General features: G+C 38.8%; 1 long non-coding RNA gene across 1 annotated transcript; it reads left to right on the top strand.

Annotated features, from left to right (window-relative positions):
- Positions 1 to 4,953: 4,953 nt before the first annotated feature.
- Positions 4,954 to 9,389, top strand: LOC121910947. Its single transcript, XR_006099765.1, has 4 exons — positions 4,954 to 5,037; positions 8,509 to 8,637; positions 9,026 to 9,123; positions 9,252 to 9,389. It is a non-coding gene; the product is annotated as an uncharacterized LOC121910947 (long non-coding RNA).
- Positions 9,390 to 24,013: the final 14,624 nt, after the last annotated feature.

The following is a 24,013-nucleotide window of genomic DNA, read 5'->3' on the forward strand; positions in this document are numbered from 1 at the left end:
ATTTTGGCTGGGTCCCGAAAGTATATGTCCACACCACTGACCTAACTAAAAAATGTTGAATGAACGTTACTTCAAGGTAATGCAAACGCCAAATAACATTTTCATGAAACTGATTTTCTTGGATGTCCAATGTGAAAATGAGCTTTGTTCCTTAGTTTATGCAGTCAATACACCTTCTGTTATGTAACAGCTTGCAGAGACTGAGGAAGTGGGGTTCTCTCTGGGGGTTCATAATAACGTAATGATACAAAAAAAGAAGAAGAAGAAGAAGAAAGAGGGAAATGAAATGGTGCCCAAACACTGTCGCTCTGTGGTAAATATCCTCCTCTCCACTGTGAAGCTATTTTACTGTATATCTGTGCTATACACTGATGATGATACTGTTTCTGTTGGCAAAAAAATTATCTTTGCAGCTAATTAGCAAAAAAAACCTCACCATAAAATTCCCTCATGCAAGACATACTTTTTCACAAAACCACTGGCTTATAATGTGCTGTATACCGTACAACTCTCCATATTTCTTATCAAAGCCACATCGGTGACATTCTCCACTTCATCTGCTCCTATGCTGTCCAAGGACAAGTTTGGGGAACCAATTTCCAGTAATCATCCTGGATATTTCCACACCAATCTTATGCTGTTGCATGGTCACCCAGCCTCAATTAATATGCAGAAAACTGGATGTCCATTTGGCAAGTACTGCAGCGTGTTACTGGCATGTACCATAGACAACAGATGGGAAAAGCATGAGAGGTCCAGTGAGTCCTAGTGGAATGAATCCCACCTGCTTTTTACTACTCCATTCAACCCTATTTTAAGCAGAAGTACATGCAATCAATTTGTCATGTGTCACCTTCGACCACGTGGTGTATAACCTCTCTCATTATACTGGTGAGGTCCTTGTTGGGAGATGTGCTCAGAAGCAAGAAGTAGGTCAAGGGAAGGATGGGGACGACATTGTTGGGTGGATTTGCACATTTCTATTGACCTACCCTACATTATAGTCAACCTACATTTGCAATATGAAGCATATTTCTCTATATATTAGCCTTATTACTTACTATCCAATTGGGAGAGATGGCTACAGGCAAAGAAAGTTATATAGAACTGAATTGCCGCAACATTTTCAAGCTGTTCCACAAGCCTTGGCCTGATTTCTTCAGAGTGAAATTTGTTTAATTGTTTCCTCTGAAAAGCCAGTTTTAGGTCAATATTCTGTGGTGGACAGTCACATTTAATCACCTCTTAAGTTAATCAAACAATAAATAAAACAATAATAATTTTGTTAGCATTCAACATCTCCCACTTTGAGGCTTTACCTATGGCTAATTATGCTTTGTGGCCTTGGATGATGTTACTGTACTTTGTTGTCACAAAAAACATTATATGCCAGCAAAACCTGGTGTAGCCACCAAAACAAGTACATGATTGACATCTGGGCTAAACCAGGTGTTCGAACCCTCGGAAGCAACCAAGAGGGAAACACAGAACACTTCACTGTCAGAATGCTGGATGAAAAATAAGATACAGTTCTATATGTTGAGCAACACTGTGTGTGGGCAATGGTGGTGCTTGGCCCGCCTGTTGGAGGGGGATAGGGGACCTGGTTCGCTCTGCTGTGCCAGCTGCAGCACCTGTTCTGAGACAGGTTATTTGTCTCGCAACATGTGTAAAGCATGGCCACTTACAAACACACAGGAGAGAGAGACTGAGAGCTCTGTTCTGACACACAAGCACATTTCTCTCTCAAGCCTTTTTCGGGTCAGTGTGTTTTTAGGAAATTAAAAATGGTTTTCCACTGCAGTCCAAAAATATGCAAGTTAGGTGAATTGGTGACTCTAAATTGTCTGTAGGGTGTGAATGGTCGTCTGCGATATCTATGTCAGCCTTGTGATAGAGTGGTGACATGCCCAAGGTGTACTCTGCCTTTCATTCAATGTCAGCTGGTACAGGCTCCAGCTTCCTGCAACCCAGCACAGGATAAGCTAATATGGATGGTTATGGATGGACTATGAAGTGTTACATCAATCCCCTGTGTGTTGAGAACAAAGAGCCCTATTATAAGTCACCTACATGGCTCTATAGCAAGGTCATCCACCAAAATAGCCCTCTACAATGTCAGATTGTAGAAGGCTTCCAAGGTCCTATAGATGCTCAACACCTAAGTCTTAGGAGATGTAGGAAATGAAGGATCTGCCATAGTATATAATTTGCATCACAAAATAAAGTGGCTGAAGAGGGGCAATAGCTGAGGTTGGTGAAGGATTCTCAAAGGGGAAATAGATAGACCATGGACTTGATTCATGGTATTTTTGAGCATGATGTCCCCAAAAATTCTATCCATGTGAAATGCATGAGTGTTTATCCAGCTGACTTTGCTACACTGAAAAATTGATAGAGGCCAGCAGTAGGGGGTGGATAAGCATGACTTTAAGTGATTTTGGTATGTAGGTCTCAGTGTAGTGATTTTGTGCCTGTAAGGGGAGGATGAGAGAGAGTGGAGAAGGGGGACAAATTGGATGAGAAGAAGCGAGAGGATGGGCCAAGACAAGTAGTTCAACATAAGTAAAGGCACAGTCTTATCTCTGGACCACAGTATTAACTTCCTGTTCAAATTAGGACATATGGTCTTAAAAGTCATAAAAGATAAATTAAATTACAATTAAAATTTGTCTATGGACTCCTTTATGATAAATACTTTAATTACTTTTACTGCTACAGATGAAGTATTTGTGCAAGCATTCAGTTGATGTCTACATACTACTCTGCTCTACTTAAACCTAGAAACAGAATAAAAATGTATTCGATATTTTTAAGTGTGTTTTGAGTTAATCAAAAATAGAGAAACCTGCATCAATCTAATTAACATTTTCTCTCACAGACTTACCTAAAACCCTAAAAAATGTGGTGAAAATGCAATGTGAGGGAGCACAGCTAGAGAGTTTGCTGTAGGATATGTTAAGCCAGTTAGAAGTAATATGCTGTGAGACTTAAGACTGCGGACTGCTACATGCGTGGCTTCTGAGAGTTCTGTGTATCTTGGAGGTGCAACCTCTGACCTCATCTCTTGTCCCTGAGGTGTAGCTAGAGTTAGATTCATTAGCTGAATAGGTAGGGATGATGAACGATCTGTATTTCCTCTGCCCCACATAGACAGGCACACACGTATTCACAATGCACACACACGCGCACACGCACACACACACACACACACACACACACACACACACACACACACACACACACACACACACACACACATAGATGCTTACACATACATACTCAGGCCAACAGCAGTCAAGGAGATAAAGAGAGCCTCTCTGAAATACATGCAGGAGCTAGAAATACAATTAAACTTGCCAGGTAGACATGAAGACATTTGTTTTTGATACTAATCTCTTCTTGTGTGATAGATTTTTTTTATGCAGAGGGTAGGAAAGGTGCAAATCGGATGTTGCTTATGTGTCATATTGATGAAAGTGTTACATAATTATTTGGTCTTTTTATTTATTTTCCATGTTTTTCCTAAATGTGACAGATGTGTATGCCGAGGCGGTGAAGATGTTTTCTTCATTTGCTTGTGTTTTGTCTATTTGCTTGTGTTTTCTTCAGCTGCAGTGCAATGAGCTCTCTCAGCCACTGTAAATGTCTTACTTTAACTATTTATGTTTTACTGTAGATGCTTTCAGCGGGAATGGTTATATCCATCCATAACATATATCTACTCTTACCACAAGTTAAAGCTAAGGTAAGCATAATAATTAATACAAATTAAAATGTTCTAGAAAGAATGCTAACAAATGTGTGTGTGTGTGTGTGTGTGTGTTTGCAGGCATGTAAATCCAGTGAAGCATGTTGTACTGTATGTGGGTGTTCATACTGAATCTGCTGTAGCCTCTCTGGTTCACATAATCATGTGATTTTATGTCTGTGGGCTGACTTCAGGCCACCAGGCACGGTGTAAAAAGAATTATAGGCTGTCAGTCTGATGTATTATGTGTTTTTTTTCTCTTAAGTGTGTGTGCGCATGTGTCTGTGTGTGTGTGTGTGTGTGTGTGTATGTGTGTGTGTGTGTGTGTGCGCGCGCATGTGTTTGTGTGCGTGCAGTGAGACATACTGTCATATGTTTCGTGCAGCCACTGTGGGATCAGCTGTCAGCTCAAAACTGTGGACAGTGGCCCATTTTGACCTAAAGTCTCTATGGAAAAAATGCACATTATAAAGAGGATAAGGGTAAAGCATAATGTATTAGGTCCATAAAGGGCAAATTTTAATACATTTTTCCACAGTTGCTGCAATAGCCACTATTCAAAATTACTGCTCCATTTACGTTTATTATACTATATTGAACTGCCTGAACAAAAATGGATATTTCTTGGCAGTGTTATAGTTCACACTGTTTAATTATTGTGCTAATGCTATTAATGTAATGCAAAGTAAAACAATATTGTTCAGTGTTCACAGACTCTATGGGCTTAACTTCCCCCTTTGCACAGCATCCCTGAACTATGCATGATGCTTACCAAATCAGATGAGCTTCATCCTGCAGGAATGACAAGGGACTCACTTAGCATCCACCAAGTGAGTGACTTATGATTCTATAGGTCTTAATAGATGAGATGTTGCTTCCTGTAATTGTAAAAGTAGGGTTACAATACATAACCCTATTTCACACAGACTTTGCCCTTTGTCATGCTCTGTAGACTTAAAGAGGCAAAGTTTGAAAGTGTAGAGAAATTAATGTGTATGGTCACATGGAAGTAGCCCTTTAAAGGGTAACTACACACTTAAACTCTGCTAACTCCCTCCCTTCCAGTATATTTAAAAAAAAAATCAACAGAGGACTGCACAGGGCAAGAACTGTAGGGGGTGTGGCCTCATGGTTACGTAGTGTGTGATGCGAGAGGTCAGGGGTCACCGACTGACTATTGCTCAGTGTAGCATGAATAGTGATGCAGAGCTGGTAGTCAGACCTAACCAGCCATGAACAGCTGCTGTCAGACTGTTCGTGTCCGCAATGGAAAGACAGAGAATCAGGTGGAGTTTTGACAGTCACTAGAAGCACATTCATGGCCTTTGTAAAAGTTTCTGTGCTGGTGCTTGTGTTGTAGTTGAGCTAGCAGCTCTACTACGGGAGGCTCTCCGGTGTTTGTGTGTCTGTGGAGAAGTGTCAACACATAGCCATAGCTGTGCTGTTTATCATGTCTAATGTTATCATCATCAGCCCTGAATATCTTGTAAAGCTCTGAATATAGAACAGTTATTGGACAGCACATTTGTTGTGTTTACTGCCACAGACAAGGCATAAATCTTTGCATAACCACGAGTAGCATGTCTCCTCTCTGTCTCATGTCTCTTATCAGGCTTGCTACCAGCAGCTATATGTGAAAGGTACAACCTTAGGCTATAGTTAACCAGTGTTCTGATATTTATACTTAGTGTGGCAGCTGATATATGGAATATATCTAGGAGTCTTGCCTAATACATCATGATTACGGAAGGACCAGAGAATTTGACTGAATTGAATTTTCATATCCATGCGGACACAAATAAGCAAATTTTGAGCAGGGAAAAGCTATTTTTACTCATAATATGTGTATTGTTGGAAAAATCACTTGCATTAACGTCATATACCAACACAGACCTATGTGATTATGTATACTGCATAAAAGACATGATTTATTGTGTAGATAGGCTACCCTTTAAACTCATCATAGAACAGGTGACAGGAAAGTAGAATCCACCACTATGCAGACTAAGTTTAGATTTTCCCAACATGGGCTAGATTAAGAAAGGAAAAGTATTGTTCGATGCTGTTTTGTATGTCTACTGGTACACCATGGGGAAATCATTGAAGATACTCAGATTTTCAGGAGATGACAATACTGGGATTGAACATCTTACTAATCAAATTTATAAGATGTTGTGGGTTTTTTGTTACATAGGTGAACATTATAATGTCACATGCAAAAACAACTTGTGAGGAAGTCATTTTTCATTACAGTGTAGCTTTAAATTGGTCTGTGCATTGATGGTACTACACTGATAACAAAGCACAAAACATCTGAAGTTATAAAATACAAACAAAACTCAAATAAATTTGCATAGGTTCATTAGGGTGCAACTGACTAACACTCTATCTAGATAATGAGTCTGCTAGCTTTCTTTTTTGTTTAAGCAGATACCCCAGGTGGTACATAAACACATGGCCAATTAGTGTAATGTATGAAGTAAGTGAAAAGCACTACATAGAGTTTCCAGGACGATCTCTACAATCCTACAGACCAGCCACAGTCTGTGGTTAAAAGCCAGGGCTGATCAAATGATGCAGGGTTGCCTGGACAAGCACAAGACCTGAAAGTAGCAGAGACCTCATAGTGCATTAGTGAATCCTTCTCAGAAGATAGTGTTAGCATGAATGCAGTTTATTTCAAATAACGCTGTGAATCATAAAATGAAGGTGACTTTGAAGATACCAAACAGAGTGTGCAAGTTGGCTTTGTGGGTAAAATCGTTGTTGTAGGCAGTGACAGGATTCAAACTGAGTTAATATGTGAATTAGTCTCTAAAGATTTGCTTGGCTTTCAAGGATAGATATAGTGTACAATCTTCTTGAGGGAAGTTATATGATTAAACATAGTTTCTGCTGGAACTTCTTTTGAATTAGGACGCCATGGCAACACATCTTATGAATGCTTATTTCCATGGCAACCTCATCTGAAACTAGTTATGATGCCTGTTGCTGCATCTCTGAATTTTCTTCCCTCAGCTCAACTTTCATTACTTTCCAATACATGCAAAATTTGTTCTTTTACAATATTAAAAAATGTAACCATTGTCTTTCACAGCTTTTGCCAACGTGTTTTTCCTGTTGCCTATTAATGCCTATTAATAGGTGCTTTTTATTGCATGTGGGGCCAGAAACTGTACTGCAGGAAATTCTTTGGTTTGGGGAACAAGTGCAATAATGGTATGTAATCATAGACCGTATATAAAGATGGATGTAACGAGGTGTGATGTCACCCACTGGTTTGCATTGGAGCTGGTTTGAAGCCCAGAGTTGCTGCTTATGGTCGGCGCAATCTTTACTGTTTGGAGCCAGGACTTTCCAAATAAGGAGTACGGGGTGTTGCCTTTCATGCTTTGGAAACACACCCCACTACCTCGGGCCGAAGCGGATGTTAGTTTACTGGAACCACAGAGTGGTGCACACTTGTACTAATGTTACCTACTTTAGCTAAATTGTGCTAACAGGTAAGGTATCGTAATCAAGTAGCATTAAACTGACCCAGTGCGAGTCCTGGAGACAGGGAGACATCATGGCACACGGCAAACATCAAAGCTACTATAAGTCGTCAAATTTTATTAACGGACCAATAATTTCCAAAATGACCACCAGCACACTTCTTGAGGGCCTGAATTTAGTGATTGAGATAATAATGAGTCGTTGATTTAGTATTCCTGGGGAGAGGTTGACGCTTTTAGAATGGGAGTCTATTGAAACCAGGGATTTTTTGGGGCCAGCATCTAGTGGCCATTGGTGGCATTGCGCTTTAAGGCACCTCCACATTGGCATCAGCCTCAAGACATGATAGTTGCTACTTGTATACAATGCAATTCAAGAGCGTGGAGTGAAGAAGTGACAGATGGCATTAATGCAAGTTGTCATGCCATTTTGAGGACTGTTAACCTAAACTGTTTGAATAAAATGCATGAAACAAATATTATACATATTACTTCCAGAAATCTTCAAAAGTTGAGAAACTGTGGCTTACAGTCATGTGGGCTTCAACTGCCCTGTCTACCTGAACATACAAAGACCAATAAGGGACATAGAGGTGAAATGTACTGTACTGTAGGGAAGAAGAAGAGGGTGATGATAAGGTGTGAGACCTGGAGAGATACATGTGGTGCTGGAAAGGAGTAGTCATGTTGCTGGTGCAGAATGATAATGATCATATAACGTGTATATGCATGCATATATGTATACACAGAATACATGAAACTCAAATGAGAGGGGTCAGATGGTTGTATGTGCTTCTGGTAATTACAGCCATGAAAACCTCTCTATGCGCTTGTGTTAATGAACACAATTAAGTTACTTTGTAGTGCACCTGATGAAAATGGCAACCTGCCCTGTCAAACCTCATAATATCTACACACCTTTTTTCATTGCCAGAGTTTATGTCGATAGAAGTTCATATCAAAATTTAACAAGTATCTTTGTCCTGTGGTGTTAACAATATTTTTTTTACAGTCTTGAAATAAAAACCCATGCAATATGGTGCACCCTCAAAGGAGACAATATTCAGTATTCCTGGCTCCATATGGTGGATTTCACACTCCCCTTCATCCTTGAAAGCATTGGGGAGCTTACTCTCTTACCTCCCTCTCATTTACTTTCATTGTTCATCCTTGTTTTCTAATTTTACTGTAATTCATTTTGACCTTTTCTAGTTATAATTATCCCTCGCACACTACTCACTCTCCTCATCCCCTCCTCCACAGGTTCGCCTGTTCTACATCTCCTCCAGGATCTTGGAGTGGATAAATATGCTTTGCAAATCAGAGGGATGGCGCTTGCTGGTGTCAAGTGACCTGTAGTGTCCTCTTTCATACATCATACAAGCCTGCAAGGTGATTTCCCTAGTCAGACTGGGTTTTTCATCATCTATTGTAGTTTCTGTGGTGCATTTCTCCTTTTTGTCACTCCTCTTGTCCCCAAGTGGAACTTGTTTTAAAGTAGGCCAGCAGAAATAAAGGAGGTATTCCATATTATGAATTATGTTGTTTATATCATTACTTACTAACTTGAATGCTTTTAATTTAAAACAAAAATTTGCTATGATGTGGTTATTTTGCTGTGACATTCTATTAAATTTACATATTCATGAAGTGATATTGTTAAAGGGAATGTTGTGTCTCTGGTCAATGTACTGTAAGAAACAATACAGTGAATTATAACTTTGTTTTTGCTATTGGACAAGGAATTGGTTGCTTCTTTTGTCTATTTGTTGTGTATCAGGAGTTTCTGGCATTATACATACCTTACCCAAGGGCATAGAGTGGCTGTGGTGTGACATCTCAATTATCTCTGCATCACAGTCTACCGGAGGGTTACAGGTGTGTCTCTTTCATTTGTTTTAGAGCACACCATCAGAAGTGGTGTTATTGCAATCCTTGTTATATTAGCAATCCTCTAGACACCAGTTGTGCCTCATTGCCTCATTGCCTCTGTTTCCTCCCCTCAGGACTGTCAGCAGTGAAGTTGAACCAGGGACCCTCCTGAAACGTGTTTGTTTTTCTCAAACGTGAAGCCTCCTCCATGTATTGCTGCTCAAGAATGACCCACAAAAACCTAGGACATATAACATGATTGTGGTAGAAAACAGAAATAAAGAAATAATAGCATGGAAAAATTTGAACACATCATCACTTAGCACAACTCTAAAGTAGTATTACTTTATAAGTCAAAACTTATCAGTATCAGAGCAGCTGCAACATGGTTAACACTCACCTCAACATAATTGGCAAGAATCGCCCATTCATAATATCATAATAATGAAGTGCTTACCCAATCAAAAATGTGCTCACTCAATACAAATGTAAATTTGTGCCTAAACCTAACCAAACATAACCAGGTCTGGTTAGGTTTAGACACAAGAACAATTTGTTTAGGTTTAGGGAAACATTGGGTGGTTTGGGTTAAAATTACTACATCATTCATTCATGGTTGTGGTTTAAAAAAAAAAAAAAAGACACTGATGACCCATTGTTGGAAAATGGAAATGAATAGCACTCTCCTGCATGAAAGTAAGTAAGTTTTGTTGAAACAATCCATCCACCACAGTCTCTTCCCCATGCAGACTTTGTCACTTTATAATAATTTGTCACCTGATTACCTCCTTTGCTCTGATCATAATTACTATGGTTACTATAGGGCTTGTCACTTGAATGTAAAAATATGTGGTTTTGACTGATTCTGTTGTTTTTCTTGGGACAGTCTCATAGGGAGTTTTACAGATTTTTTCAGGTTGTGTTACTGTATGTGCTTCTTCACTTCACTCCACTTCACAGTGGCAGAAGACAAGCTAACAAGGCTACCGAAATATAGTTTGTCGATGCCTTCATCTGTATCCTTTTGTGGGTCATAGTCTCCCTTCCAGCACAATTTTCATTTTCTGGCCATTACCATAACAGTACTGTAAATGAGACATTTTTTGTGCTACTACAGTCAGAAAAAATATGAAACAGTCAGCAGAATGTTGGATCAATCAACTGGAAAATTTTAGTTAACAATATAATTTTAGGAGTACATCCTTTTAAAAAGGGTTGGTCATTTGGTGGAGTTTACCCCAGGGTGGCAGTTAAGTTGAGCATAAGGACAAGGCTAGATCGCTAGGGGGGTAAAATGTTACACAACTTAAAACCTTTTTTTTTTGTGCATGTTTCTGTCCTTTCTCCAGGGCCTTCTAGCATGCAGGGGCAGACAATCTGTCTCTCCATTCTGCCTCTGCTGAGAATCACATCCTAATATCCCAGCATATCTCATGCTGAAAATGTATCAAACAAAATGTAACAAAACAAAGATTTAGTCTATCTATCTGCCTCTGCCATAGTTGGTGTCTTTTCCTTGTCAATTTCCTCAACACATCTTTTGAATTCTCTTGTGTTCCTTTTCCACCACTTTCTCTTATCGAATTGGTTTTCTCTCTGACCTTTCCTTGATTGCTTCTTAGATTCTCCATGTGAACAGTTGCTGGTTTATGTTTATAGTCTTGTGGGATGATATATTTCCTGTGAGAAAATAGCTCTTGAGAAAGTATGTGTTTAATTAACTTAGACTAAATAGAATGTATATAGATGTAATTAAACTGTGTGAATTGGGCTATTGGCCCTCTCCCATCAAAGATTCAGGGGAATTAACCTTTCCAGCTGTATGATCACATCATCAATTTTGTATATATTCTTCAGGTAGAAGCGTCAGTTCTTCTTGCCCACTGGTTTACAGAGACTATCTGCTCAAGAAAAACAACAGAATCAGTCATTTCAGCAAGTGCCCCAAGACAACATAATGCTTAGCAGGTTTAATAATTAAAACAGAAGCAAAGGTCCAAACATGTAGTCAGGTCTGGGTGGATGGATGTTTCAACAAAATGTTAGACCATAACATGGGAGACTGCTGTTTTCAGTCAACACAGTCTTTCTAAAAAAACATTATCATGATCATTTCCGAACCTTAACCATGTGGCTATTAATGTAACTATGACAACAAATAGATGACAAACAAAAGAAGAAATTTAAACCAAACTGCAATATTTCCCTAAGCTTAACATAATACTTCTTTTAACCCAAACCAGGATCTTTCCATAAACCTAAACAAATTTTTGACGAGGGGCAACTAAAAACAATACATTTTGTCTTTTAATTTGGAGAACTACTTGAAATATTCAGCTGAGGTGAATGGAAATACTTGGTTTCCCATTGGTGTATATGTCTTTGTCTATGTCTTGACTCTGAGCTGGACTGGCAGGTAACTTTTTTTCTTCTCCTTTGCTGGAGCCTCTGCATCATGATCCCTACTGTGCCAACACAGTAGTCTCATTGAAATGAATGATGAGGCTTCAGTTTTTCACGCAGCGCTGTTGTTGGTCTGAACACTGCTTAAACCTGTCAAAAATATTTTAAGTTTTCAATTCAGCTGATTAATGGAGATTTAAGGAGGCATATAACATATTATTTATTTATATATATATATATATATATAACATATTATATATATATATATATATATATATATATATATATATATATATATATATATATATATATATATAGATAGATATTATGTAGTTAAATCTAGTCTATAAAAACTATAAGAACAAAGTGTAGATCCAAATATTTCACAGCATATAGTTATATTTGCTAACAATTTCAAGCATTTCTTATGTAATGCAATGGACATCAATATGTCACCCTGGTATTTCTAAATATGTGTTAGTGACAACTGGTGTCAGCGACATTACTGTTTTGTGGGTGCACAGATCATATTGAAAAGCAAAGTAACATTTAACTCTTTTGACACTCCCACCCTGTCTCTATCATGACTGATTGCACATTAAGCAATTTAGTTAGACCCTTACGTCAAAGAATTGACCATTTATTGCGAATAGTTATACTGTAAAAGTAATTTCAAACAGAGAATGACTCCCCCCATAAACATACGTGAACATTAAGTCTTAGTTAAATCAACAATGCCAAAACTATAGCACATAAGAGGGTGGTTGCATTGTAAGAGGGCACCAGATTTTCACTGTTTATATACTATCCTACTATATATAACTCATTACCTTGTCTTTCCACTTGCTAATTGATGTGTGGAAATCCCCACAGACCTCAGTGAAAAGAGAGCTGTGACCTCAGAGTCCTTCCTGACCCTGTAGTGACACTGCTGTGGTAGTGCTAACATGGCATTAAGCTTCCTCCCTTGAGTGCTAACAGTGCCTACAGCCACCATATCCTCTTCTGTTGTTGTGCTTCTGTTCCATGAAAATGGAAAGAAGACTCAAGTATGCTGGAGATCATGTTGCTTCTTGCTTACATGTGGAAATAATCAGACATTTTGGTCACGGGACTTTCATCTGGGTGGCTGCCGCTACAGCCACAGCTTTGAAATGCCCTCCAGCGAAGAAGAGTGCTGGCTAGATAGTGTCACTTTCCATTACCGCTATCCCTGTCTTCCTAAAATTAGAGGGGACGCCTCTGTAAACATTGTAGGGGACCTTGGAATTACTGCCAGCAGGAATTTAAATATAAATCTAAGGATTGCAGGGTGGTAGTTGGAAGAGGAAATGATGAATCAAGTTGAGAGGAGACAATAAATCTTTAGTTGGCTGCTTACAACTTATCTATCTGACCTCACATGGCCACAAAGAGTCATTGGGTTCAGATCCCTGACACTAACTGCAAAGGGCTCATACCCGTATCTGCATGCACTTGATGCTGTTGCTGTCCATTTTTTCTAATTAAAGCACTGCTATTGGAGAAGGGCAGTTAACTGAAATGAGAAAAAAAAGCTCATTAGACTTCACTAACTTCTTTTGTTCAAATTCACAGGTCCAAGCGTGGTTTTTGACAGAGCTGTTGAAACAGCCGGGTAATGCACGACTGACTGATCAACCGATACTGTATTTGCAATGCCTGGGAGTAATGGAAAGTGCAACAAAGCGCGTGGCCAAAGAGAGAAAGACAGTCAGAGAGAGACAGGGAAATAACAGTTAACTGTGCAGCCAATATCTCTGTCCCTGTCCTTTTTCTACTCTGCATTGTGCGGCGTGGTGTGCTAGCGGTAATCAATGTTTGGCACTAGTTATTTGTGGAGGCACATCCTGAGTGCCGGCATAGGGAGACTCCAAGGTCAGTGTGCAGTGCACACGGGGTTACACCACAGCTGCTCATGCACACAAGCAGATGCACACACCATAACAGGATCACTCAGGTTGTAATCTGATTGGCTGTTTGCCCTGCTGAAGTGATGGGCCATCATAGTCTCTTCACTATCCATAACAGCACAGAGCAGAGATGCGTTGTACCTAGATTTTTCTACTCTGACAGAGATGTATGTTGACATTTATTTGGTGGAAGGGAGGGAGTCACAGGGAACACAGTACACACTCCAGGCGTACGCGCCAAGTGAGGTGTGGTGGCGATTGTGGTGAGAAATACACATCAGTTTATGTGACAGCTACCTGCTACCATAAATGTGTTTGCAGATGTAGCAGCACCTGAGGATAAAATCAATCCCATGGTATTTCTGTGTCTTTTTCTCCAATTTCCCTCCTTATTGTATTGTATCGATGTGACTTATTTTCCTTCTTAACTGGCTAGCTTTGCCTTTAAAGTGGAAGGAATAGAAATAATAAGTCTAAGTGAGTTACTTTTGAGTCAGAGGTTTGCACTTGATGCGTTGTTTGTTTCCACTCGGCCTCTCCTGTCACACACAAGCAGGAACTTGTTTGGTTGGACAGCGGTTATCTTTTGCCCTGGCAGTCATCCACTGGAACACATCAAAACCATTCAAGGGAATCAGTCCACCGGGTTTATAACAGGGTAGTCCAACTGAGAGATTTTTCTTTTTCACCTCTTTGAGATATTCCTCTACACAAAATAGACTCTTTTAGTCTTCCATAAAGATTGTTCATTTTTATTTAGCTGTGGAATTCATAGTGAGTACGCATCCAAAAAATTTAAAAGGTATATATCATGCTTTTTGCGATTTTCTGTTATTTTTACACTGTTATGATGTTGGTTGTCTATGTTAAACATGGTCAAAGGTCCAAAACTTGACGTAAACATGAGACATAAAATGATCTCCTGCAAGTCAAAAGCTTTCCACTTCGTTTGCAATTTTACATCTACTTACTTCTCATGTTGACGTCAGATTGTTCGCATATGCCCACAAATGGTTTTTCTATTTGGTAGCCTTTGCTGCTAAGGTTGTTGCTAAGGGTGTGCCATGAGTTGTTCACGTTGTCCACTTGCATATTTTGGATTGGATTCAGGTGCGATTATGTACAGATGCATTTGAGAAGTTTACATTTCGAGTAAGGAATGAGAAAAAGAAGTGAAATCCTATTTACATAGCCTTCAGAAGAGCTGGAAATCTGCCTATGAGAACAGAGTGGGCTCATCGGGAGTAAACAGGACTTCAGCCATTATAAGATAAATAAGATTTTAAGAATAATTTTGAAATTCTTGCAAATATATATCAACAGAATCTCAGAATATGAATGCAGACCTGGGAATGTGCATAATAAGTCCCCTTCAAGATGTTCGATTGTAACACCTTTGCCTATTAGCAGCCGGACAAATTTTATCCTTTTTTAATATCTTTAATAATATCTTAATTATTTATATATAATTAATATCTTTTTCCAGAATTGAAAATGCGGAAAGACTCTAGCAGGCCAAGGCAACATCAAATACATTTGCTTTCTCACTTTGCATTCTTATGTAATTGATGTTTAACCCTATATGTACTGGCCAAAATATGATTAAAAATAAAATAAAAAAAATAATATGTTTATGTGGAGGATCTGTGTGAGAAAGCCTGACCAGAGTGCCTAGGAAGGTGATCAGAGGCAGACTCAGAGACTTGTTGAATGACTAAAAAAGGTAATTTATTCTGACTTGTAAAAGAAAAAAACAAGTGTCTCAAAAAACAAATGAATACAAGCAAATCAAACTTATCTGGCTAACTCAGGATAACTCAAACTTAGGCATGATCACATGCACACAGCTACATCAACATCCTCTTATTTCTGCTCTTTCCTAAACCAACATCTCTCCCTTTAAATAGGCCCTCCAATCCATCTCAGCAGAGCCATATTTCTTGCAGGGGTTTCCTTTCCTTTGTGCCAACTGGCATATGACAATGTCACTTGCATCAGTTAACATTGTTTACACAAAACACATCATCCACAACATAATCCTCATCATAAACCCTTTGTCTCTTGGAAAGCATGGTAGGTATGGTAAGAAATACAAGCTAATCTATAACTCAAGAAACTCAGGACTTGAATCAATAAACAATAAGTGAACTTAAAAAATACTAGTCTGTTTTGATTAAACCAGAAATAAAGATGAAAATAAATGTAACAATAATGCTAAACACAAACCAGGGATAGTGTGTGAGGGCAAACTAATGACAAATGATGTGGTCTCACCCACTTTGTCACAGTCTGGATGATGGATGATTTACTTGGCATTAGAATGGCCACAAACTTTAATAATATTTTGCTGCACTTTCTCTGCTGAGAAATGTCTTCTCTCTATGACAACTGGTGAAGTCAGATCTCTCTATGAAACAGCTATCAACCTCACATTTGATTTATAATTAGTGTTGTACTACATTATGCCGATAATACAATAATACACCAGTTAGCAGCATCAGAGCAGCAAGAAATAATTATTATTGGGTGGATTAGAGATGACAGCTCAGAATTTAAATTTGAATTGTATCACAGTCCCTCGTAACCAAAAATTATGTCAGTGAAGTCCTGTTTATATTGAATTGGTGTTACTGTGTGAAGGGTACTCATATTATTAGTGACAGAACCTCACAAACATGGTCGTACAGAGTTATAAAAATTTGTCAAAATTGATAGTGTTTTTACAACTATTTGAGGTGAAATGTCTACAGCTGTCACTGTCAAGTTTCTGCATATCAACATTCCACCACTGCTGGATTTTATGACAGGAGGAAGAGAGAAATCATACATTTTGAAGAAGAATGATTTAATTCATATAGAAGTGTCAATTATTAGATTAAAATAACCCATACTGTAGCCTCCACATGTGTTCCAAGTCAGTGGATGTCCCCAGGAAGTTCTCTTCTAATACATACGGTTATAGTCAACATTGAGAGTCATATGGCAAAATTGTTTAATGCCCTGCAGAACAAACTTCCTCATCTGCTCTACACTGAGCAGAGAGGCTTACATAGCTGCTAGTGAGCCTTCTTCAAATCAACTCTTCACTGTTGCCAAGAGTAAAATTTTGAGTTTTTGAGCTGGTAACACACTTCATGAATTCCAGTGTTTATAGGTGTTTTAACCAGAACAAGTGTTCTGGCAATAGACCGATATATTTGAAATTAATATTTTGAATTTCATTTTTTCTATATATACAACTACAGGATGATCCTACAGGATTTTACAGTGTTTCTCTTTTTCGGCAGACAAGAAAAACAGAACAGGATTATAATCTAACCTAACCCTAACCCCCTTAAAGTAGAGGCCTTAGTTGTGGATAACAACAAAAACATTTTCCACGTGTCAAAGTGTCTGTCTGTGTGTTGTGATGATGTGTGTGTGTGTGTGTGTATGTATGTGGAAATGTGCATCAATATCAGAGTCCGTACATGCAAGATGGTTTGTTATGAGAAAATCAATATGCTACGCATAGTAAATCCTACCCGCGAACTTCACTGCTGCATGTAAGATGCCACAATCAATACAATACACAGATAGAAGAGAGAAATAAGTGTAAGTTGGCCATTATTTAGAGACACAAACAGACAGACAAGACAGAGAATTAGTAATGAAGGTACTGTATGTCAGTATAATTGGTGTAGATGCTGCACCACCAAGACCGCTAATTGTATTATTGTTGCAGCCATAGGCATGTGCAATGTAGGGATGAGAGGTTTTTGATATGACTAAAATCTACAGCATGTGGTCATATCGATTTACAACTTTAGCCTGAACAGAGCATTTAATCTGTGAAATTATGTGGTGAAATGTCTGGTTTACTATTCCTGCTCCATACTGGGAATGTTTGTCTTGTTGGGGAGTGCGCTGCATAATTTATTGATTTAACTATATGAATGTATTACCATGAGGCGTTCCTTCTGATGCAGAACCCAAAGATGGCCCTCTACTCCACTTCCTGCCGCTCATATCATCCAAACATTGATGTACAGTTGGACAAATGAAGGAAAGCGTGAATGCACCCGCATGTCACTTCAATTCCCTGTTTACATCTTAGCTCTCATGTGGCTCAGGATCTTTTTAGTTACAAGTACTGAACACATTATTATACATTTACACAATAAATAACAGTTGTGATGATCAAAAATGTACAGCAAAGAATATGTTATATATGTCAAACATACTGAAGATAGATAGATAGATAGATTGAACATGTGATCAGGCCTCACCTTTTCCTGTCCTTGCATGTTTTTTATCATGTTTATTTAAAAAAAAATATTTTTATATATTATTAATTTTTATGAATTTGCTCTGCACTGTATTATACCACTGTGTGTGTGTGTGTGTGTGTGTGTGTGAGTGTGTACTTTAATGTACTGCCTTATGCATTTGTTATCATGCTCCACTCTCAGCTTCTTCAACAACAATCAGTGAAATAACCAGAAGCAAAGTTACCGGAAAGTCATTGTGCACCTCAGCATGTGTATTTGTTTGAATACAGAAGTGTTTGGTTACTTAAAACCTTTTTTGTTTTGTTTTTTTTTTGTTTTTTTGTAGCAAAATCATGTCTCTGTGTGTCCAGATGTGTGTGTTTAGGGGCAGTTTATGTAGCAGAGGTCTCAGGACCAGTGAGAGAGTTCATGGAGGCGGAGAGCCCTTAGGCTCTGCCACAGCAGCACAGGCATCATCATCACAGTTCAGAGGAGCTATATTTAGGATGAGTTTGATTTTCCCTCACAGGTCTCAGCCTTTTTGCAGCCATGTTACAGTCTCGTTTTAAATCCTAGACCAAAAGAAGACACCTTCTTGTTAAAACATTTTCCCCATTTTCATAGTTTTGTCTTCCATGTTTTCTGCTTTTCTTACTCTCCATCCAAACTGTCACACCATATTTTCCTCACATCCCGTTGTACTGAAATCTGTCTTTGCTGTCCAAACAATAACAGCAACAACAGAACACTTGCTGTGACAACTTCAATTAACTAAACTATACAAGTTCTTTATATTCTCCTTTCTGATTTTGTCAAGATATACAGGATACTGACATTATTTTGGGGGGATGCTATGATGAGATGATCTTAGGTGGTCTTACCTCTGCAGTGTGCTTTTGTAATAGCTGACAGAAGCTATTACAGGTGTTGGTGACAGGTAATAGTGATGGAGATATTGTTCAGGTGCTGGAATTAGTCGCAAATTCAGAACCTTGTCTATTACTTTAGATGACAGTAATGACTGAGGTGAAAGAACTTTATTTTTAGACTGACTGAGTAGATCAATTCAAAATACCTCAAAGACCTATGCTTTCTTTTTAAAGATGCTTTCTATATGGAGAGACTGAAAACCGCTCAATAGTGCATACTGCGAAAAGTAAAAAAAAAAAAAAAGACTTTGAGACCATGCATCATTAATGATTTCTCCTATATACGGTTATTCTCTGAAGGACTTCTTATAGAATTTAATTTTTAACAGAGATGCCGAGTATCTTACACTCAAGAGATTTAAAAAAAACTCACATTAAATGTCAGCCTGTCATGAATTTCATATGTCAATTCCTCAATGTCTAGTGGTGGTAAATACTGAGATGGCAATTTGGCCTCTTGCCAGCCTTTGCCTCTGCACACATACAGTAGATGTGCGGGTGTCACTTGGTCTCTAAAAGGGTCTATTTTGGGATCATCTTGTGAAGCCATTCCTGCGTAAGCGTAAAGGATAATTACAGTTATTTTCACTGTGAACCCTGTTTTACTGTTTTTTGCCGGTATGATAGTTACTTTTGTTCAAAATGCGTCAGCTACGGTAGAACAAAACAAAGTGTCAAGTCGCACTGTGCACTTTAATAGTGTCTAGTGCATTTGCTATTACTTTGTTATTTGGCATTTTGCTATAATCCGATGTGTTTTATTTAAGAATTTAATGAGCCAGTCAGTCAAAGATGTTTGAAGGAGGTTTGAACTGACTGCAAGATGAGCTGATCACTGTCAGTAGAGGAGCAACATACAGTATGTGAATGTGTGTTAATCATTAACCATGTATGGCAGCTTTAGTCTACAACTGCGTGCAGATGTGGAAGTGCAGTCCCTGTGAGTTTCTGATAAAGACCCATCTTGACTCAGTTAGAACCTCATTACACTGATGACATCTTATTTATCTAATTATGAATTTTTATTATTATTACAATCATTATAACTATTAATATTATTATTTATCTATTTATTTTTTTCCTTTGTTTACTTGTTTTGGCCCATTCACCTACCTCTGTATGTATTCTGATTTATCGCGACTACATCTGTGTATGTATGTGTGTATGTAAGTATGAGTGTGTCTATTGTTATGAATTACGTTATCTGCATGGATGTGTGTGGATGTGTGCATATATTGTACAGTATATGTGTGTTATCACATTTGTTTAGGGGAATTAGATTGGTTCTTTTGGTCATGACATGTAAATCCCATGGTGTGTCTAGACTGGACGCCAGGGGGAGGTTTGGCCATATTACGTGACCTCCAGATATATGAGTGTGCATGTATGTATGTACCATATATGTTATATGTTGTATATATTATTTGTCTCCATAAAAAAAGAAGATAAACAACTAATGGATTCTCTATAATACATAATTGCTCAGAAAAGAACACCACAATTACATTTTATTTATTTGAATAACTTTTGAATAAGTATTCTAATTTTCAATTGTCAATATCAACACACTCTGAGTAACCACATCATTACACCTGTATAATCCAGTGCAATCAGTGATATATTGTATTCTATTATACTGGATGGTTTTTTCTAATATTTTGTTGCATATACATATTCAGTATGTAAATAGGAGTAGACAGTGCTGGAAATACCTTTCAATATACTGCAGTGTGTGAAAGAAAATTGAATAGTAGGTTATCATTTTATAAATCTTTTGTATATGTTACAAATGTTTTCAAACTAAGGAGTCAATGTTTGTCATCAACTGAATGTGATGTAATGTCATCGTCATTTTGGGGACACATGTCGGTGAAGAAATCCTACTCCTAGGCTAGTTGAACTCTTGAACCTGTTTCTATCTGAGGGTTGCTTGCTGACCTCTGGGGTTAGCTAGAGATATCTTTGTCTTAAGCCTACTGTTTTAGAGACCATACTTGTTTGTAAGAAGGTGTAATGGTTTGTGGAAGTGTCCATTTAGGGACCAGACTGTTTTTAGCTTTGCTTCTGGAGAGGTATAAAGCTGTCTAGTTTGAGTTCACAATCTTTAGAGAAAGGGCTGGCTTTAGGGAAAGGGCCAGCTGAACAACATGCTTTCTCTCCAAAAATACAAGATGATTGTATTTTTGTTTGTATTTGGACATTTGTATAATTGTTACTGATGATGTGATGGATTGTACAGTGTTTACAACTGCTTCAACAAGTAACAATGTTTAATGCTTTCTTTATGTCTCCATGTGCCTTCTTTCTCGAGAGAAAATTTCCACAACATTTGGGGGCTCGTCCGGGATGCTAACCCACTGGCCTTTTTCCTGGAAGAGTTGACCTGTCCAGTGGCCAGGACCGATCCTAGGAGATTGCAGAAACCTCGGGGACCTATGTAAGTTAGGGTCTTTTTGCGAGAAGGCTGGGGTCACCTTCCAGGAAATGGGGACAGTGGTGAGCAATCTTTGGTTTGTTGGTAATTGTGATTAATTCTGTGGAAATTGCATTTGTTATTTGCCTCCAAAATTCTTAGGGAAAGGAAGGGAGTTTAGTTCGAAGGCATGCATTGGTGGTTGTTGAAGTTTTAATGGCGTCATAGATACTCTAAGCTTAGAGAGGGAATTCCTAGGGAATTTGCCTAAAGTGAGAGAAAAGTGTTCTCTTGCCTAAAAAGTGCACAGAAAAGAGGCAGGGTTAGAGTCCGCTGCCAGGGTCCCTTTCAAGGTTAAAGTCCTTGATAAAAGCTAATAGGGGTTAGAGTCCCCTGGGCTAAAAGTGCGAGGTAAGATCGGGAACAACAAACGTGAGCCTGTGTACAATACGAGGTGAGATCAGAGTTCCATCAATATGTGAGCCTGCGTAACTAAAAGCCATATAAATAAAAGGGGTTAGAGTCCCCAAAAAGGCCTAAAATACGAGGTGAGATCAGAGTTCTATCAATATGTGAGCCTGCGTAAATTGTTAAGAAGCGCTTAGTACGGTTCGAGTCCGTGCTGTACAGTACTGTTTTTCTTTGTTTGAGTTACTGCATTTTGCTGTGCGGGTATGTGTCTGTGTTGTGCCCTTAAAACAGGGAAAATAGTGAGGGAAGAGGGATGAAGAAACCCGCACACTTCTCTCGTTTTCACTCGTTTGTATTGAGTCTTAATTATGTACAGTACAACCAAATTCACATATTTTCTCAGTTGGAATACACTCAGTCTCAGGACCACAGTTTTCTTAATTGAAATACATTTACCTTCTTAACTTTCATATTGTACCTAACACATGAACTGACCTTTTACCATAATAAAATGTTTTTAAACCTTACAGACAAACTTAAATGCAGAAAATGGCGGAACAACAGTCGGATGCTACATTGGGACAATAGCAGTAGCTAGCTTACACGGTAAATGAGTTAGCCCGAAACTCTTTAACAATATAAAAGTACAAAATTCACCTCTTTCGCTCGCAATGAACAACAATGACGAAATAAGTATCAACAATGTGTATCGCTAAGTTTATAGTGCTTTAAGTACGGTAATTACCTTAAAACAGGGAAAATAGTGAGGGAAGAGGGATGAAGAAACCTGCACACTTCTCTCGTTTTCACTCGTTTGTATTGAGTGGAGGCAGAGAGCGCGATTCCCCCTACTGGAGTCATGAGGCATTACCAATAGATCGACGCACAATCAACCCAGAAAAAGAATACACATTACCTATTTGTACGGTTTACATTCTGGCTGGATATTCTCCACAGTAATAACCTTAGCAAAATAACCAAATAACAATAAAATTATGTATTAAGGAAATAGAATATATAAGACATATAATTGCATAACTCTGAAAAGAAATAAAATCATGTTTCTGAAAAATCTAATTATTTTCAAATTCTTAACTACCACATACTCCCCCTCAAAATAGATGTTGTCCTCAACATCCAGACATTTGACCTTTAGTGCAATTAAGAGGTTAAACTACATACCATCAATAAACATTCAATGCGACATTACATACTATCACTTTTGCTATACCTTGCCTTATGCTCTACAAGTGTTCTTTTACAGGCTGGAACTTTTTTCATACATTCCTTCATATGGGTTAATACCCAGAGTCCATCAGTGTTCTCTGTTGGTCTGTGGGGCCTAAAGTGTCCAAGTTAACACAGTCCATTGCTGGCTTGTAACATAGTTCTGCTATTGCAGCATGTCCAAAGCAACTATACTCTCCTTTGGTAAAGGTCCATGAGAGTGAAATGATTAACTGCAATCATGTGATGTTCTTTAGATGTGTAAGGTGAGCTGTAATCACAGTCTAAATGTGTACCAATTGTTCAACAGTCCCTTTGAATGTCAATTCTGTGTTGAAAAGTCCATTTGCTTTGTCTAGAGTATAATGTATGTGCATTTACTCAGTTCAGTGACCTGTGCTGTGTGTGATCACGATGTTTCTACCACCCATGTCCATAGGGTTGCTGGTAGTAGTACGGCTGCACAGTGTGTGTCCATGGCACCTCAAGGTTTGTATGATGTGATAGTGTTCTCAGATTGTAGCAAGCTGGTGAGCCAAGTCGATCATAGGTGAAGACCTTAGGTCGCCTGTGCTGTCTAGGCCGCTGAGGCCCCGACTCACTGGTCCTGTTGTGCTCACTTGGGACAGGTGAAGGAATAGCCTCTTCCACAGGTAGGTCCTCAACATAACTGTCCTCTTGGTCCGGTAAGTGCTCCAGTTGGTTTATCACTTCATGTTCTCTCTCTGATTCAGATGACGCATTTTCCTCCAACTGTATTTGTTCAGCAGGTTTATCCGTCCTCTCAGGATTTGACGTCTGAGGTTGACATGGCTGAAATGGCTTCTGAGGTTGCACTGGATAATATTCATCATCGTCCTCCTCTTCCTCTGACTGCTCCACTTCCTCAGTTGTCTCTACAGTCCTTTTCTTTGCTCGCGGCTGGACAGACATTTCGAGTGGCAGATGGTCACACGGTAGGAGAAGATTGCGGTGTAATATCCTTGATCTCCCTTTTCCCTTCTCAGGTCTGAGTTCATAGACGGGGATGTCTTCACTGACTCGACGGACAACTGTATGGACCACATCCTCCCAGTGGTTTCTCAACTTGCCTGGACCACCACGAGGTGTCATGTTCCTGATTAAAACGCGATCACCAGGCTGTAATACTGAGCTTTTCACTTTACTGTCATAAAGTCTTTTGCTCCTTGTGGCCGCTTTATGAGCATTCTCTCTTGTGATCTGGTATGCCTCTTCCATGCCCTGTTTCCACTTTTCCATGTACTGATGATGATTACTGTCTCCTTGTTCTGGGGTCAAGTTAAACAACATGTCAACTGGCAAGCGTGGAGA

This window comes from Thunnus maccoyii, chromosome 13 (genome assembly GCF_910596095.1).
Source record: "Thunnus maccoyii chromosome 13, fThuMac1.1, whole genome shotgun sequence".
Lineage (NCBI taxonomy): Eukaryota > Metazoa > Chordata > Actinopteri > Scombriformes > Scombridae > Thunnus > Thunnus maccoyii.